Source organism: Grammomys surdaster, unplaced genomic scaffold (genome assembly GCF_004785775.1).
Source record: "Grammomys surdaster isolate TR1022 unplaced genomic scaffold, NIH_TR_1.0 351, whole genome shotgun sequence".
Taxonomy (NCBI): Eukaryota; Metazoa; Chordata; class Mammalia; order Rodentia; family Muridae; genus Grammomys; species Grammomys surdaster.
In genome coordinates this window covers 3027745-3043328 of record NW_021604770.1, presented here as the reverse complement: position 1 = coordinate 3043328, position 15584 = coordinate 3027745, and the positions used below count along the sequence as shown (strand labels likewise).

The 15584-nt window shown below is 49.8% G+C and overlaps 1 long non-coding RNA gene across 1 annotated transcript; it reads right to left on the bottom strand.

Moving 5' to 3' along the window:
- Window positions 1-710: 710 nt before the first annotated feature.
- LOC114631110 lies at window positions 711-6742 on the bottom strand. The gene is made up of 3 exons (XR_003712911.1): window positions 6688-6742; window positions 2185-2350; window positions 711-1497 (listed from the first exon to the last, which is right to left on the bottom strand). It is a non-coding gene; the product is annotated as an uncharacterized LOC114631110 (long non-coding RNA).
- Between the last annotated feature and the right edge of the window lie 8842 nt (window positions 6743-15584).

The following is a 15584-nucleotide window of genomic DNA, read 5'->3' as shown; positions in this document are numbered from 1 at the left end:
ACTCATGGCTAGCAACTAAATGCTTGCTTTTATTAAAAAGTATATATCCTTCTAAGGAATAGACATAAAATCATCGCTGATTCTTTTAGCTAACACATCAAATCCAAGGGGGATTGCAGACCTGGGAGCATAACTCTAGCCTACACCCCTAGATAACACCGTGTGTAGGGGAGCAAATGAGTTACCCTTTGCCCTCTGAGGTCTGTGAACCACCAGTATGCTTTCCACAGGGCGTGGGCATCACTGTTTAGGACAAAGCAGCACTAGTGTGGCATGTGGCAGTGTCACAGGTGACCTTTCATTCACCCCATACTGACATCCAGCCTTTTGTGCAGGATGGAACAGGCTGTGCTGGACTCCAAGGGGTCCCAGGATGCTGCCTCTCCCTCAGGCCCTAGAATCACTGGGTGTACCTGAGCTCAGGTCAGACCACCAGGAGCTGCAACTGGCCCCTCAGAGAAGATCCACTCTAGAACACAGCAGACCCAGAACCACGGCTCAGGGTCCACCTGGGTTCAATCAAGAGTTGGTCTAAGAGGCAATCAGATGAAAAGGAGCACTGTGGGGAGTGATTTGTGATATATATTCTTTTTAGAATTTGGTCCCTTAGCTGGCCAATGGTGGCGCACACCTTTAATCCCAGCACTTGGCGGGCAGAGGCAGGTGGATTTCTGAGTTTGAGGCCAGCCTGGTCTGTAGAATGAGTTCCAGGACAGCCAGGGCTACACAGAGAAACCCTGTCTTGAAAAACAAAACAAAACAAAACAAAACAAAACAAAACAAAACAACAACAACAACAAAAAGAATTTGGTCCCTTACCGTCACAGAGCTGTACACTCATCCGTTTCTTTTGTCATGGCCACCTGGAGGTGCCAAACCAACCTGCAGCAGCTGCTCCCTCATGCTACTAAAGGACTCTGGTTCATTTCACCGTGTCCTAAGATACCAAGACCCGTCTTTCCTGCTCATCAGGTCTGGATCCTTCCGTAAGAGGCCAAAGGGTAAATAAACGTGTGAACCCATCCTTCCTTTTAGTTGAAATTCTCTGTTCCCTTAGCTTCCTTGCCTTCAGTCACTCGGCCTTCCCCTCTGCCACGATGGTTGGCCCAGCTATCGTTGGCCTTGCTGGTATTTCCAGGACTTCCTCTCCTCAGCTCTTTTCCCAGCCCTTCACCTCTGCTCTCTGGGTAGTTTCACCCACCCCCAGCTCTTAACATGGCCTACAGCTAATATCTAACTACTTAAGATTCAGATCTCGCCCACTCCTATGTTGGGCTTCCCGTGTCCACCCAGCGGGTGAGCACTAGAGGCTCACCACAGCCTCTGACTTGCTCCTTGCCAGTGGTGCTGAGCTTGACTTTCAGCACACTGTAAGCGTTGCCCTCTCTCCTTGTCTCTTACCCTGTTGTTTCTGTTGGCTCCCAGCATGGAGGCTTATTATGTTATCCTCAGAACCAGGTGTCTCTTGGCTCCAATGCTTTGCTGCCACTAGATGCTCTGGTTAAAGGCAGACAGGACTGTCACTTTCCTGTTTAAAACTACACGGCCACAAGCCAAGTCCAGGTTCAACCTGAGTCCTGTATGTCATCTACCCTCGATTCCTCCCATGTCATCCCAACCCATGTCCTTTCTGGGACAGTCTGCCCTCCTCCCCTGCTGCTTAACATCATCTATTCTCTTGAGACAGGGTTTCTCCCATGTCATCCCAACCCATGTCCTTTCTGGGACAGTCTGCCCTCCTCCCCTGCTGCTTAACATCATCTATTCTCTTGAGACAGGGTTTCTCTGTGTAGAAACTCACTTGCAGACCAGGCTAGCCCTGAACTCAAGATCTCCACTTCCCTCTGGTTACACCACCATCCAGCAACACCACCTACTCTTTAAACCATCCTCCTGCCTTTGCCTCTTCCAAGATGTTGCCAGCATCTTCTCTCCAAGGTGTATTAGATTGTTCTGTCTACACATTCCCAGCTCTCAGGTGCCTCCATCACCATCTATGCCTCTTTACAAGTCTGCTTTGCTATGGACTCTAAGCACAGGTCTACTCTGGTGTTCCTGTCATCCCACACAGTCTAGCACTCCAGACCATGGACATGTGTTGTATAGAAAAGTGTCATCACTCTGAGGGGCAGATGTACCTGCCTGGGCACCCTCAGGGCATCATGGCCAGGGTCCCCTGCTCACCAAGAACTGGACGACATCTTCGGGTCGGTGCTTGGCTGACTTGAACACAGCCAGCCTGGTCACCACCAGGATCTGGTACTCCACATGGCCAGACATCATCTTACCCCGCACCTCCTGGTGCTGCGGGACAGTCAGATCGAGGCCTGTGTGCACATTCTGAACTTGCCTGTAAAGCAAAGGAAGGCAGGCCAAGGTCAAGTGTAAGTCAGTGGACTTCGCCACTGGGATGCAGGCAGGTCAGTGGGGCCCTTTCTCCAGGTGCTGGGTCATTCAGCTATGTGTCCTTGTCAGTCTGTCTTTACATTCTGAGGGGTTAGGGGTATGCAGACCATGAGAGGAGCCCGAGTCTGTGAAGACAGAGCCGGACTGAAGCCCTCCAGGGAATCTGTGGGGTTTTTTGTTTTGTTTTTTTTTTTGTTTTGCTTTTTGAGACAGGGTTTCTCTGTGAAGTCCTGGCTGTCCTGGAACTCACTTTGTAGACCACCCTGGCCTCAAACTCAGAAATCCGCCTGCCTCTGCCTCCCAAGTGCTGGGATTAAAGGTGTGTGCCACCACTGCCCAGCTTTTTTTTTTTTTTTTTATGACTTCTTTTATTTATTTTTATAATGTGCACTGGTATTTTGCCTGCATGTTTGAGGTGTTAGATCCCCCAGAACTGGAGTTGCAGGCAGTTGTAGGCTGCTATTTGGGTGAATTGAACCCAGGTCCTCTGGAAGAACAGCCAATGTTCTTAACTGCTGAGCCATCTCTGGAAGTCCTCCAGGGGATCTGGACAGATGTACTTTCTCAGTTCTGAAGAAGACAAGATTCACTAGAGCTGGCCCAGCTAAGCCGGATGGTCCTGTCTGCCTTTAACTAGAGCATCTAGTAGTAGCTTGGAATGATATCCAAGGCTGCAGGGAAACAGTGGCTTCCTCCTCTGGATACTCTTAGGAGACAGGTACCAGTACCTGAGTACAGTCAGAACACTCTCTCTAGGCTAAAAGGATGTGCTGGCTAACCTATCATTCTCGGAGAGCTGTGAGTGTCTACCAGAGCCCATGGAGTGTTTCTTAATGCAATACAACATACACACAAACACACACATGGGCCTGAGAACAAGGCTGCACACTGGGACAGCATACTAAAAGCATGAAATATGCCATGTGTGCGTGTCTGTGTCCAGGGACTGTAGAGACCTGTACACACAGGGAATAATACTCTCATCCCATGTGAGGTGCATTGGCAGGAATCCTTCTGCAGGCTTGTGCTGGTTGCCTCTGGAGAAGCATCACAAAGGCATCCTGAGCAGACACATGCTGCAAGGTGAGATACACTACTCCAGGCCACTTCTTCTCTTCTTTAAATTTTATTTTATGTATATAGGAGTTTTGTCTACATGTATGCCTGTGCCCTCAGAGGCCAGAAGAGGGCATCGAATCCTCAGCTGTGAGCTGCCATGTGGGTACTGGGAACTGAACTCAGGATCTCTGGAAGAACAGCCAGTGCTCTTAATCCCTAAGCCCTGAGCCAGGCCACTTCATTACCAATGGCCAAATGACAGTGTTCTCTGTCTGATGCTGAATGAAGGATGTGTGCCAATGTCACAAGGACAAGAGGAGATGTGGGGGCAGAGGCTAAGGTATGGGGGAAGCAGCTGGCTCTCCCAGCAGGTGGATAAGTGAAATTACTTTAACTGCTCAGTCCCATCTAACAGATAGGAACAAAGATCCCAACAGGAAGTAGCTTATCTTTGCTGTTAGAGTTCCAGGGAGCAATCCCAGGTAGCCTTTGCTAGCCATGATAGGGAAATGAGGCACTTTTTCTTCAGGATTATTAAGGCAGTGAAGCTGAGGTACTGGGAAGCGATAACACAGAAGGCTGTTCACCCTGAATGGCAGAAGATGGGAAAGGATCATCAAGCCCCACTTGGAGCTTCCCATGGAGGATTCCCACAGCCAAGCACACCAGGAACTGAACTCATGTCCTATCACTGTCCTTAGAGCCCCTGTATTGGTTCTACCGGCTGAGCATACTGTACAAGAATCTCTACATCTCTGGCTTGGCTCCCCTGCCTTCATGCCTAGGGTTCAGCTTACTTTAAAAAGCCTTCTTCATCAGCTCCTTTGCTCCTGTGCCTAGACACAATTATATTTCTGTATCCCTCTCGGATTGGCACACTTATGCTCCTCCATCTTTCCCTCATACTCCTGACTACTGACTTTTAGGTGAGAGGAGCAAGCCTGGGAACCCTGCTCATCCAGACCCAGAGTTCGTAAGAAGTGACCCCTAGACAATATAAGCATCACTCTGGAACGTGCAAGAAAGATACACTTAGGTCACTCAACCAGAAGCCTGAGACCATAACTATCTCAAGCTATGCATGCTATCTTATTTCAGTTGCAATTGTTCACACAAGGAAAGCAGCTACGGCCAATACCTGCCTGGTCTGTGTGTGTTCTTGTACAACTGGAATCACAAAAGCAAGCAGTCGGCAGGATGTCGCTCACAGGCATAGTACTCTCCTGTGCCCTAAACCAAGTGGCTCAGTCGTGATGTGGCTACAGGTCCCTTATAGATCCTACTACCTTTATTCCCATGGCTCAGCCTGACCTGGTTCACACTGCCCTCCAATGACCTCACGCAGACTCAAGGCCTTTCCATAGCATCCCGAGCCAAGGGCGGCCCAATTCCTACCTGTGGTCCTGACTCTTCCCTCCAAACCATCCCGCCTCTTACTCACCTAGCAACTCCATTTGACTGTCCAATCATGTTTTAAAAGCAAACCTATCTGAACAAATGCCGATTTCCATGTTCCACCCGTGAGCCATCCCAGGAAGCAGTAAGCTTAGGAGTATAGCCCTTCAGCTGATACCCATACCCTGTCTTTCCCCCCTTCCCCAACAACCTTACCATTTACAGACCCCAAAGTTTATCATTCAGAACACACAGAGAACCTAAACTGGCCTCAGCCCCTCCTCCCTCCCCAGGGGGGTCACCCCACCACTGTTCCACGTAGATTCTGGCCAGTGCCTTCAGGACATGGGTACAGCAGCCACAGGTTCTCTGTCCCCCTGCTCCCATGGCGGGTCTGCCTGTGCTTTCCACCACACTCAGAATGAAAGCTCATGGCCTTTCTTGGTTGCAGGCCTCTTCAGGCCACGCCAAACTCTTTGCCTACTTCGGCACACTGGCCTTTGGACTGTGGCTCTTTCTGTCTTTTCTGCTGAGCACACACTGCAAGATCTCCTCTCTATAGGGGACTTCTCTCAGAAAGATATTCCTTGACCACTCATATAAAAGTCACGTCGGTCACCTGACCTCTCTTCTTACCATCCAGCTTCCTTATGGGCATTTACTACCCTTGACATAGCTTGCATTTTCCTAGTGCCCACCTGCTCCCTCCAAAGCCTTATGATTGTATCCTAGAACCTGGACTGGTGTTTAGCACAGCGAGAAAACACCTGCTGGGTGGATTCAAGGATGAAGCCTGGAGATGCCTAGCAGGAGGAGGCTGGAAACACCGCCTGACCCATCAAAGGCACCAGCACCAAACTCAAAGTCGTGGGTCTGCTTGGTGTGGGACATTTACTGTTCCTGTGCCCCTATCTATTTAGATGGAACCTCTCTCTGCAGGAAGGGGCACTGAGGCTCAGTGAAAGGGAAGAACTCACAGGGCCATAGGGACATCTCTTTTAACGGGAATGTGGCCTGTGGCCTCGCTCATTGCACCAAGGAGAGCAGGCAGCTTTCAACATCAGGGCTTATGTACGAAATCATGGTTTTCTAATAAGGGAGCTGGGAGTACAACTGAACTTGTGTTGGCTAAGCATTCGTTTACCCATCTTGGCTAGAGGTTGTATAGCAGGAATAAAGGCGGAGTATACGAATTCCTTGAAGTTCACCATTTCAAGAGTTATCTAAAAATCGAAGAAAGAGTAGGACATCCATCCTGCCCACAAGCCCTTTCAGCCCTCATCCTAGCTGTGTTTCTCCAGTGTGGCCTTGGGTGGATGCACACTGCCCTGAGCCCTTCGAGGAAGCTCCTGAAACAACCGCCAGGGTCTCAGCTCTGTGTAGCTGGCGTCCAAAAGCAGCAGTGGGTACCGGCAACTGAACTTAACCCTCCCCCTCCCCTCCGACTTAGCACCAGTCACTTTGGTGCGGGTAACCTCTGTAATAACAACCTGTTTCATTCACCTCGTTGCTGGTGCTTAGCATTGGGCTGGTCACACAGCTAGCGAAAAAGGGTTTGGGGGACTAGAAGAAATGACTCCAAGAACGCAGGGACAGGGAGCCGGGCCCTGTCCCAGCTATCGCTCTCTCTCCAATCCCAGGCCTTTCTGGAGGCTTGAGTGAGTGCTCCTTTTGTGTGTGTGTGGGGGGGGGCGCTCAGTTTCCTTGTCTGTAAAACGGGGACTCTTGACGGCGCGCCACCACGCCCGCAAGATAGTGTGTGGTGCTGCGGGATAAACCGACAGTTGCTGGGATGTCTGGAACGTGCGGGTTGGGGGTCTGGCTCACCTGGAGGTGACGAGCACTGCCGGGGACTGCATGTCGGCTGCGAGCTGGCGGATGGTCACGGGATCTGGCGTCCTGGGCGTCGCTGCGTCCCCGCTCCGCCCTGCTCCAGCGCAGCACCACCTCCCGGTCCCTTGCCCGCCCCCTGGTGGCAGCGGCTGTGCACATCGCAGCCTCTGTGACCTCGGAGTAGTGAGGGGCTGGTGCTGCTCAGCCCTCCCGAGGTCCCCCATAGCCACCTCTTAAGCCTGTCACCTCTCATGCCATTTAATTCTAGTACGTGCTTAACCTCTAAGGCTACAGGAATCCAGCTGCTAGTTTTCAGACTTCTCTCCTTATGGCTAGCTACAAAAGCACTCTCTCCTCTCCCTGGGGCCATTTCCACTGAAACAGCCAATCACTCTCTTCCTTCAGGCTTGGGGGGTCTGTGCATTGAACACCACAGACCTCTGGCCTCTCTTTCGGACTCTTCTCTTAAAGTTTCCTGTCCCTTCCACCATCTGCGCTCTCTCCCTCCCCCTCCTCCTCTCCCTCTCATACGTATACTCTTGGCCGTGGCCTGGCTTGCTTTGTGTTGAGGAGGAGGAGGTCTTGGACATTGTCCTCTGTATGTCTCTGACTGAATGGACCCACTGGAAATACCCAATTCTCTACCCCACTAGAATGAGAGAGGCGGTACCTGCTGTTGGCTATCTCCTGCCAGTGGCCCAGGAGACCGGAACCAGAGCCAGGTGACAGGTACAAACTGCTGTCCCTTGCTCTCTCCAGTGATAAGTAGCTACAGATGCTGGGCCACACCAGAAGTACCAAAGGGACATATTATGTTCCCTCCTTTATTATTAATGTGTGTGTGTGTGTGTGTACATGTGCATGCACACCATGGAGCATGTACAGAGGTAGGAAGACAGCTCTGTGGAGTCCGTTCTCTCTTTCCATGTTTACATGGGTTGTGGGGATTGAAATCTGGAGGATAGGTTTACACAAAGCTATTTTAACTGCTGAGTCGTCTTGCAGGCTCCAGGGCCATGCTCTCGAGGTACCATCGCAGCCCACTCAAATCGCTATCCTCTGTGCTTCAGTGAGGTAATCCCATAGTTAGTTTTAAAAGTTTGAAAGGCGACTTCAAACTTTGTCTCTTGAAACATATACATTCATGCACTTTGTTGACAGTGTTTTGGACTTGTCTAGAGACAAGGTGACAATAATAGATGTTTTTAAATGTTAAAATCATCGTTGTTGTTGTTATTAGTACTATCATTATCAGTGTGTATGTGTGTGCGCACAGATAAACCTGCACTTGTGAGATCAAGGACAACTTTCAGGAGCTGGTTTTCTCCACCCACCATGGATTCAGGGGTGGGGATAGAACTTAGGTGATCAGGCTTACATGGAGCGTTATTTTACTCACTGAGCCACTTCATAGGCATTAATACAGAGGTTTAATGGAGCCCCCCTCCTGTCCCATCCTAACCCCCTCTTCTTTTTCCACCCTTCCCTTCCAACCCCTTCCTCCTCCTCCTCCCCCCTCCTCTTCTTCTCCATTGCAGAATGAAGTGGAGTCAGAAAGGGGTTTGCAAAGGAGCAGTTTCCTAGAGAAACAAGAATTGGTAGACTAGGAATGTTCCAGAGACAAGGAAGGAGTCAATAGGGTCTGAGCAGATGAGCAGAGGTGGGAAGCAGGAGTCAGGGCATGAAGTACTCAGTGCATTTGAGCTTAGGACTTTGCACTGACGTTGGTCACCAGAGAAGTGTGCACAAAGGAATATCCTGAAGAGCCGAGCTGTGGGCCATGGTGTGGAGATGCACAGACTACGGAGGAGCCCAGAATGGGGAAGATGGTGAAGTGAGGGCTGCTGAGGTGCAGCACAGGGAGCAAGTGTGAGAACCACAGGGAGCAGGCGTGAGAAGCACAGAGAGCAGGTGTGAGGACTGCAGGAGATGGGGATTTGCATGACCGTGAGCAGAGGAGTCAAGATGCTGCTGTAGGGCTGAGGTGCAGCTCTGCTCTTACTGTGCTTGCCTGCCACACACGAGGGCATGTGTTTCATGCCAGTACCATGTAAATCCATGGCCATAAGCCCAGCACTCAGGAAGGAGAAGGAGAAGGAAGGAGAAAGCAGAAGCTGAAGGCCATCTTCCACTCCACAGTGAGTGTGAGACCAAGTCAGCCTGGGGACACATGAGACCTTGTCCCCTCAAAACACACACACACACACACACAGGAATATGTATGTTTGTGTGTGAGATGTTTGCTATGGTTTGCCCCATGTGAGTGGCTAGATGCTGGTCTCTTTTGTGGTTGGACATCCAGAGGAGCCTGAGGTGGTAAAAGGATGAGTTTGTTTTGGACAGGAAAGCTTTCAGGATACAGAGGCCATTGAATCTCTGGTCAGGACCTGGGGATGTGAGACCTGGATGTGGGGTCCTAGGTGGAAAGAGATAATCTTTCTAGGTGACACTTCCTCCATGAGAGTCATGAGGAGATATTTTCAGGGGGTCTAGGAAAGCAGAGACCATAATGGGGACTTGCCATGAGACCCCAGGCTGCTAGCATGCCTGCCACCAATACCTTGTGAGCTAATGAGCTGGGCTTCCCGGTGACTTGGGCTCATCCTGTGCACTACAGGAAATTCAGCACACCTGGTGCCTGTCAAGAGTACCCCAGGAATCCTGTGGAAGTTTCCTTGATAGCAATCCCATTTTCTGCTACCATGGGTCCTACAGGCTCCAGTGCATAATTGTGTACAATACCTGGAATGAGGGCTCTGAATCTGACATTGTGTGCTTCCTGCTCAGCTCCATGGCTAAGGCAGTGGTGACAAAGACCACACAAGATTTTCCTCTCTCCTGTCTTACTCCGGGAGGACCACTCCATGTGCATTTCTTCCAGAGGGAATCAGGCCTCCAAGTTTGTGCAGAGTGTGAGGGACACTCAGAGTCTGCAGGGAGATGTCTAATTGCTGGCCTAGCCTCCTGCCATCCCCTTTGTTTCTAGTGGGGTGGGCTGTCTGAGGACCTGCTCATTATCTCTGTCCTTAACTGATGCTCCATGAATCTATCTGCTCACCTCCATGGGGTAAAGTGGGAGGGACTACCACCTTGTTAGTCATCCAGCCTGTGCTCATGGGTGCAGCTCAGGCCTGGGGCTGTAGAAGGAGACTCGGTTTTGTCTGGTGGTGTTCACTAACCACTTGAGGATAGTTGGAGATTTCAATGAGAATGTAGGCCCTGGGAATATGAGGACACACCCTGGAGATGAAGGGCGCGTGAGCAACAGCTTAGGGTAGGGAGGGATGGATAAAGAACTCTGCCAGGAGGAGTTGGTACCAGACATAAGTGACGAAAAAGTGAATGTTCTTGTTCTAGTTTTCTCTGTGAAGAAATGGGTCTGACAGAGCCACAGCTGAGGGTGGTCAAAGCATGGAGCAAAACAAAAATCACCGCAGGTGCTGGAGGTCAGAAGCCACCAGTTGCCTTCCTTCTGCATTGACTGTCACATTCCCTTGTGGCTCAAGGGGTCATGCAGCTTACTTCTGAAATACATATAGAAGTCTCTGCTGCTCTGCCAGAGGACATGAGTTCTATTCCCAACACCCACAGCAGATAGTTCACAACTGCCTGCAACTCTAGCTCCAGAGGATTGGATTCTCTTTTCTGGCTTTTGCATGCACACACACACACACACACACACACACACACACACACACACACACAGAGAGAGAGAGAGAAAGAGAGAGGGGGGGAAGGGGAGAAAGTGGGAGAAGGAAAGAGAGAGAAGGAAAGGGAGAGAGGAAGAGGGAGATAGGTGGTTTTAAACAGCAACAAAAAATCACCTCTCACTTAATGGCAGACATGACTGCCAACAATGAAGCAGAGCCCCCCAGAACTGTGTTGTTGGGGAGGATGGGTTTGGAGAATAGCACCTCAGGGAACACTATATTGAAAGGGCCTATCACTAGTGTGGGGAGAAACCAAGATATCGGTGTTCCCCGAGATGGTAATGTTGAGTGTGATCATTTAAAGTCATTTCTGTACTTAGAATATTTTGTATGCATGGTTTAATCTTACAATTGAATTCCATCTGTAAATATGACTCTTAGTGGTTTCGATAATGTAATTGGACTTAGAAAATAATTCCTTGTCCAAGCTCGATCAATGCACGGAGTCCCATAATATGCTTATTATGTTCATATTTTCCATAAGTCATTTGATGTACCTGAAATTAATGTGGGCTTATACCATAAGAAATGAGACTTGTAGGTGCACTGTTCTCTGTGGGACAGCCTCAGTGTACCTTCTGCAGACAGATTTCCCAGAGGTCTTTGCCACATGGTCCCAAGACCTGAGTCAACTTACCTATTCAGTGGATCTGTTGCAGGAATCAGGAGATTTATTAGGCCCCAATTAGCTTAAAGTTTCATCAGAGACTAGAAGCTACTTTCTGATGTCTGAATCTGTTTCTGATCTGCAGACTTTCTGTCTTCCCAGATCACAGTCAGCTTTGACCCTGTATTGGTGTGCTTCTCTGTTGCTATGATACTGATTGTGTTACTATTATCTACTAGTAACACAGTATCTACTAGCAACACAGTAACTACTATGCTACTAGCCATGATGTTTCATAACTAGGGGAGGAGAGGTTTTTTTCCCCCTTACAGGTTACAAATTATCACCAAGGGAAGCCTGGGCTGGAACTCAAGGCAGGAACCTGGAGGCAGGAACTGGAGCAGATTGTAGAGGAACAGGCTTACTGACTTACTTCTCGTGGTTTGCTCAGCTAGTTTTCTTAGACAATCCAGGAACACCAGTAGTAGCAATGCCCACAGTAGTCAGAGCCCTCTCACATCAATCATTAACCAAGAAAAACATCCCTCTAGCTAGGCAGTGGTGGCACATGCCTTTAATCCCAGCACTTGCGGGGCAGAGGCAGGCAGAACTAGGAGGCCAGCCTACAGGTCTACAGAATGAGTTCCAGGACAGCCAGGTCAACACAGAGAAACCCTGTCTCGAAAAACCAAAAGAGAGAGAGAGAGAGAGAGAGAGAGAGAGAGAGAGAGAGAGAGAGAGAGAGAGAGAACAATAAGAAGAAGAAGAAAAAGAAGAAGGAGGAGGAGGAGGAGGAGGAGGAGGAGAAAAAAAAAGAAAGAAAACGTCCCTCAGACATGCTTGTTAGCCAATTTTACGGAGGCAATTCCTCACTCGAGTTTCCCCTTCCCAGGTGACTGTAGTTTGTGTCAAGTTGGCAAGCACGAACCAGCGATATCCCCTTCATCTTTTTGTATCTAGAAGAGAAACCCTGAGTTCTTTCACCACAGTTGGTGGAATGGGCATTCCAAATTATTGCACAGTGTCAGCTTTGATTCTAAAAGTCTTTGTTGATTTTTAATTTTGGATGCTGTCTTAGTTACTACTCTATTGCTGTGAAGAGACACCATGACCAAAGCAACTCATGAAAGAAAGCATTTAATTGAGAGCTTGCTTACAGTTTTAGTCCGTTGTCACTAGGGTAGAAAACAGTGGAACACTAGCTGAGAGCTTTACATCCTGATCTGCAGGTAGCAGGCGGGGGTGGGGGATGGGGGGTGGGAGGTGGGGGGTTGGGGGTGGGGAGTGGAGGGTGGGGGGTGGTTGGCATGAGCTTTTGAAACCTCAAAACCCACCCCCCAGTGGCACACCTCTTCCAACAAGACCACACAGCCCTCTAACCAGACCACCCCTCTTCCAACAAGGTCACACCCCCTCCAAGGCCCCACCTATTCCCATTTAAAGGGGCAGAGGCTGTTAGGCTTTGCAGAGACTGTCTCATCACGCAGTCCAGGCTGGCTGGAAAGTCAAAATCTCTTTGGTCCCTGGATGCTGGGATTGTGGATAGAGGTCAACTCTGTCAAGGTCAAAACGGAAGGCCATAGTAATGGTGGTTTGAAGGCAAGTTCCTTCCCCATACTACAGTGTTTTGTTTGTTTTAATTTCGCTGGATGCGGTCATCTCAGTTTAATAGTCCCGGGGTTAAGCAGTCAAGTGCTGTTACATACTGTGGCCAGCAGATGGCACTATCCACAAGTCTTCTACAGTTTGTCCCGAATGGGAGGCACTGAAATATACCTACCCTGAGGAAGGCCTCTGGGAAAGAAGCTACCCTTCTATCTTCTCCCATTACCTCTCCTCCCCTCCCCCACCGGGTGGTCTGGGCCACAGAGCAGACCACGCCCAGAGGCCTGGGGCCAGGGCTTTTGAGGACCCCAGTGTGAATGCCAGAGCTGTTGCTGGGGGCAACCCGTGCAGCCTAGTTATAGGTTAAGCATGGGAAATTCCTGCAGCTTGAGGAAGCCTGACCCTAGGCATACACCAGTGCTGTGCCAGAACCTTCTGGAATTTGTATTTATGCTGTCCAGGTCTTTCTGGGAGAGACTCATGAAGCTTTCCTAGGGGCTGAGTAGAGGAACTCATATCATCAGAAGAGAAGGAAAAAGCAAATAGGTGTCTCTACAGGTTATTTCTTCTCTTCCTCCATCTCCTCTCAGGGCAATCTAAACTGGTACCCTGCTTCTCCAGACAACATGCTCTTTGTCCCCCTTGTCATGGTTCCTTCATCTTTGTCCCCAGTCTCACTATAGCGAGCGGGAGACAAAGCCAGGAAGAATGAGGGGCTTGTAGCCAGAGGTTGAATGGGTGGCTTGAGTTCAGGTCTCTTGGCTTTCTGGAGCACACATTGAGGGTGTTAGGTTTGTGAGGCTACAGGGACTCTGTCCCCCCCCCCCGCCTCCTCCCGGACAGTGGCCAAGAGAGAGAATTTCATGTCACTCCTCATTTCATTCACTAGTACCCTCAGCAGAACAGAACCAGGATGTTCTGGACCTCAGTGGAGAGCAAAGGGTCAGCCAGACACAGACACGGCTGTGATGTCAAGTTATAGGTTGCAAGTCACCACTCTCTGCTGGAGGACTTGGCTTCCTCTCATGGATCATGTGGGCTGCCCAGCAGTTCACTTCTAAGGGACCCCTTGTTCTCTTCTCAGCACACAGGAGGGCTAGTTATCTGGGTGTGCCTGGAGGACCATCAGGGCTGAGCCGGTTACGCACAGTGAAAGGTGAATGGCTGAGGAAATTCCCTGACCTTCTTTTTCTCTGTCTTCTGAATTTTCACCCCAGATTGGTGCTCATTCACGGGCCTTAGAAGCCCTGGGCAAGGGAGCCAGAGACCTGGAGGACAGGTGAACACTGCTGCTCATTCTCCAGGCTATTTCCCAAGCACGGTGAGTTAGTTCCCAGTCAGTGGCAGAGACAGAAAGGAGAGTCCATTGACGAGTTCTCTTATAGCCCTCCCTGAGACCTTAGAGTCACTTTCTTTGCTGAGAAGATTCCAGAAAGCCAGAGGGGGTCATGGAGAGGAGTAGCAGACCAAACCCCTAATCATCTCACCTCCTTAGGGTATTGGAAGCCAAAATCTAAGCCAAGATAGCTTGTTACTTCAGGCTGTGTTACTTATCACTTGACCCCAGACAAAGTTAACTCAACTTCCAAAAAAAAAAAAAAATCTATCACAGGATAGAGCAGCTGTGGGGAGATGGCAATGGGCAAATGATAAGTGGCAAGTATCACTTAAGCAGAAGGAAGAGGGAAGGAGCCAGGCAGGCCTTCAACACCCCCATGCCTTCCTCTTTTGGGACTCTGCTTCAGTGTGGTCTCTGCTGACAAAAAATGTTCTCTCCTATCAAGGTACTCAGAACATCCTTGATGGTCCTGTCAGGCATTTGTGTATTACTGGCTATTATTTCTTCTGCACACCTTGGCTCTCCATGAGTTTGTCTGGTGTATTGATGAATTTGTAACACACGGAAGAGTGCTTAGCCATAAGAAGTTGCTACAAGAAGAAATGAGTGGAGACGGATGAGTGGATGAATGGGTCTGGACCAAGAAGTACAAATGACCAGGGAATATCCTGCTTTATGTGCAGCCGGAAGGTTGTGCACCGAACCTCCCCCGCCTTCTCCTCTAAGGGCTTCCAGTGAGCTCATAAGACCTACTCTTCTGGACTCTGCTAGTGCTCAGAACATCCTGGGGGATGAGAACAAGTGACTGAGCCATCTCTGTTCCAAGCAGCATCTAAGCCACACACAGAATTACGGACCAGGACATTTATTCTCAAACAAAAGCTATGTGCTTACTTGAATCCACTGCGGGAAGGATCACCAACCTATCCCAACGTCCTGAGCCCCAAAGTGGCCTAGGGGCAGGGGTGTCACGTAGTCAAGAAACACTTATTCATTGGGCCAACATAGTACCAGATCCCTTTCACTCTTCCCTTTATACAGGTGGAGAAACAGAAACCAAGACAAGTGGAGAAGACTTGCCAGGACTGTTAGTGGTCAAAGCCAGAGCTGTATCCAGGGCAGTGACAGCCCAGGGCTCCCTGTTTTCTAAATGTAGAATTGATCTGTGAAACACTCAAAGTCTGGGCATGAGTGGTGTCTGTAGAAAGGCCAGTTAGGCACCAGAACCCAGTGTCCCTCTAAGCAAAGAGACCCCTGGTTGGCCATTGTGGGCAGGGGTGGGTGGGTGGCTGGGCAGGGAGTTACCAGAAAGTCTCCACCCTACTAGAGCCACTTCCTCCAGGCACTCAAAGAAAGAAACCCATAATTATGGCTTTTGCATCCGCTCCCCAACCTGGCCACCAAAGGTAGGTCTTCATCCCAGATGCCCACCATCTGGGCAACAGCAGGAAGGCAGCACAGATCGTAGTCCAGGTGCACACATGCCTGCTATAGACTGAGTTAACATCAAGTCTTTCACTAACTCCAACTCTCCTAACTCCTTCCAGCTTCCAGACATCCTGGAGGTCCCAGATTCACTCCCCCCCTCTCTTCTCTCCTCTCTCTCTCTCTCTCTCTCTCTCTCTCTCTC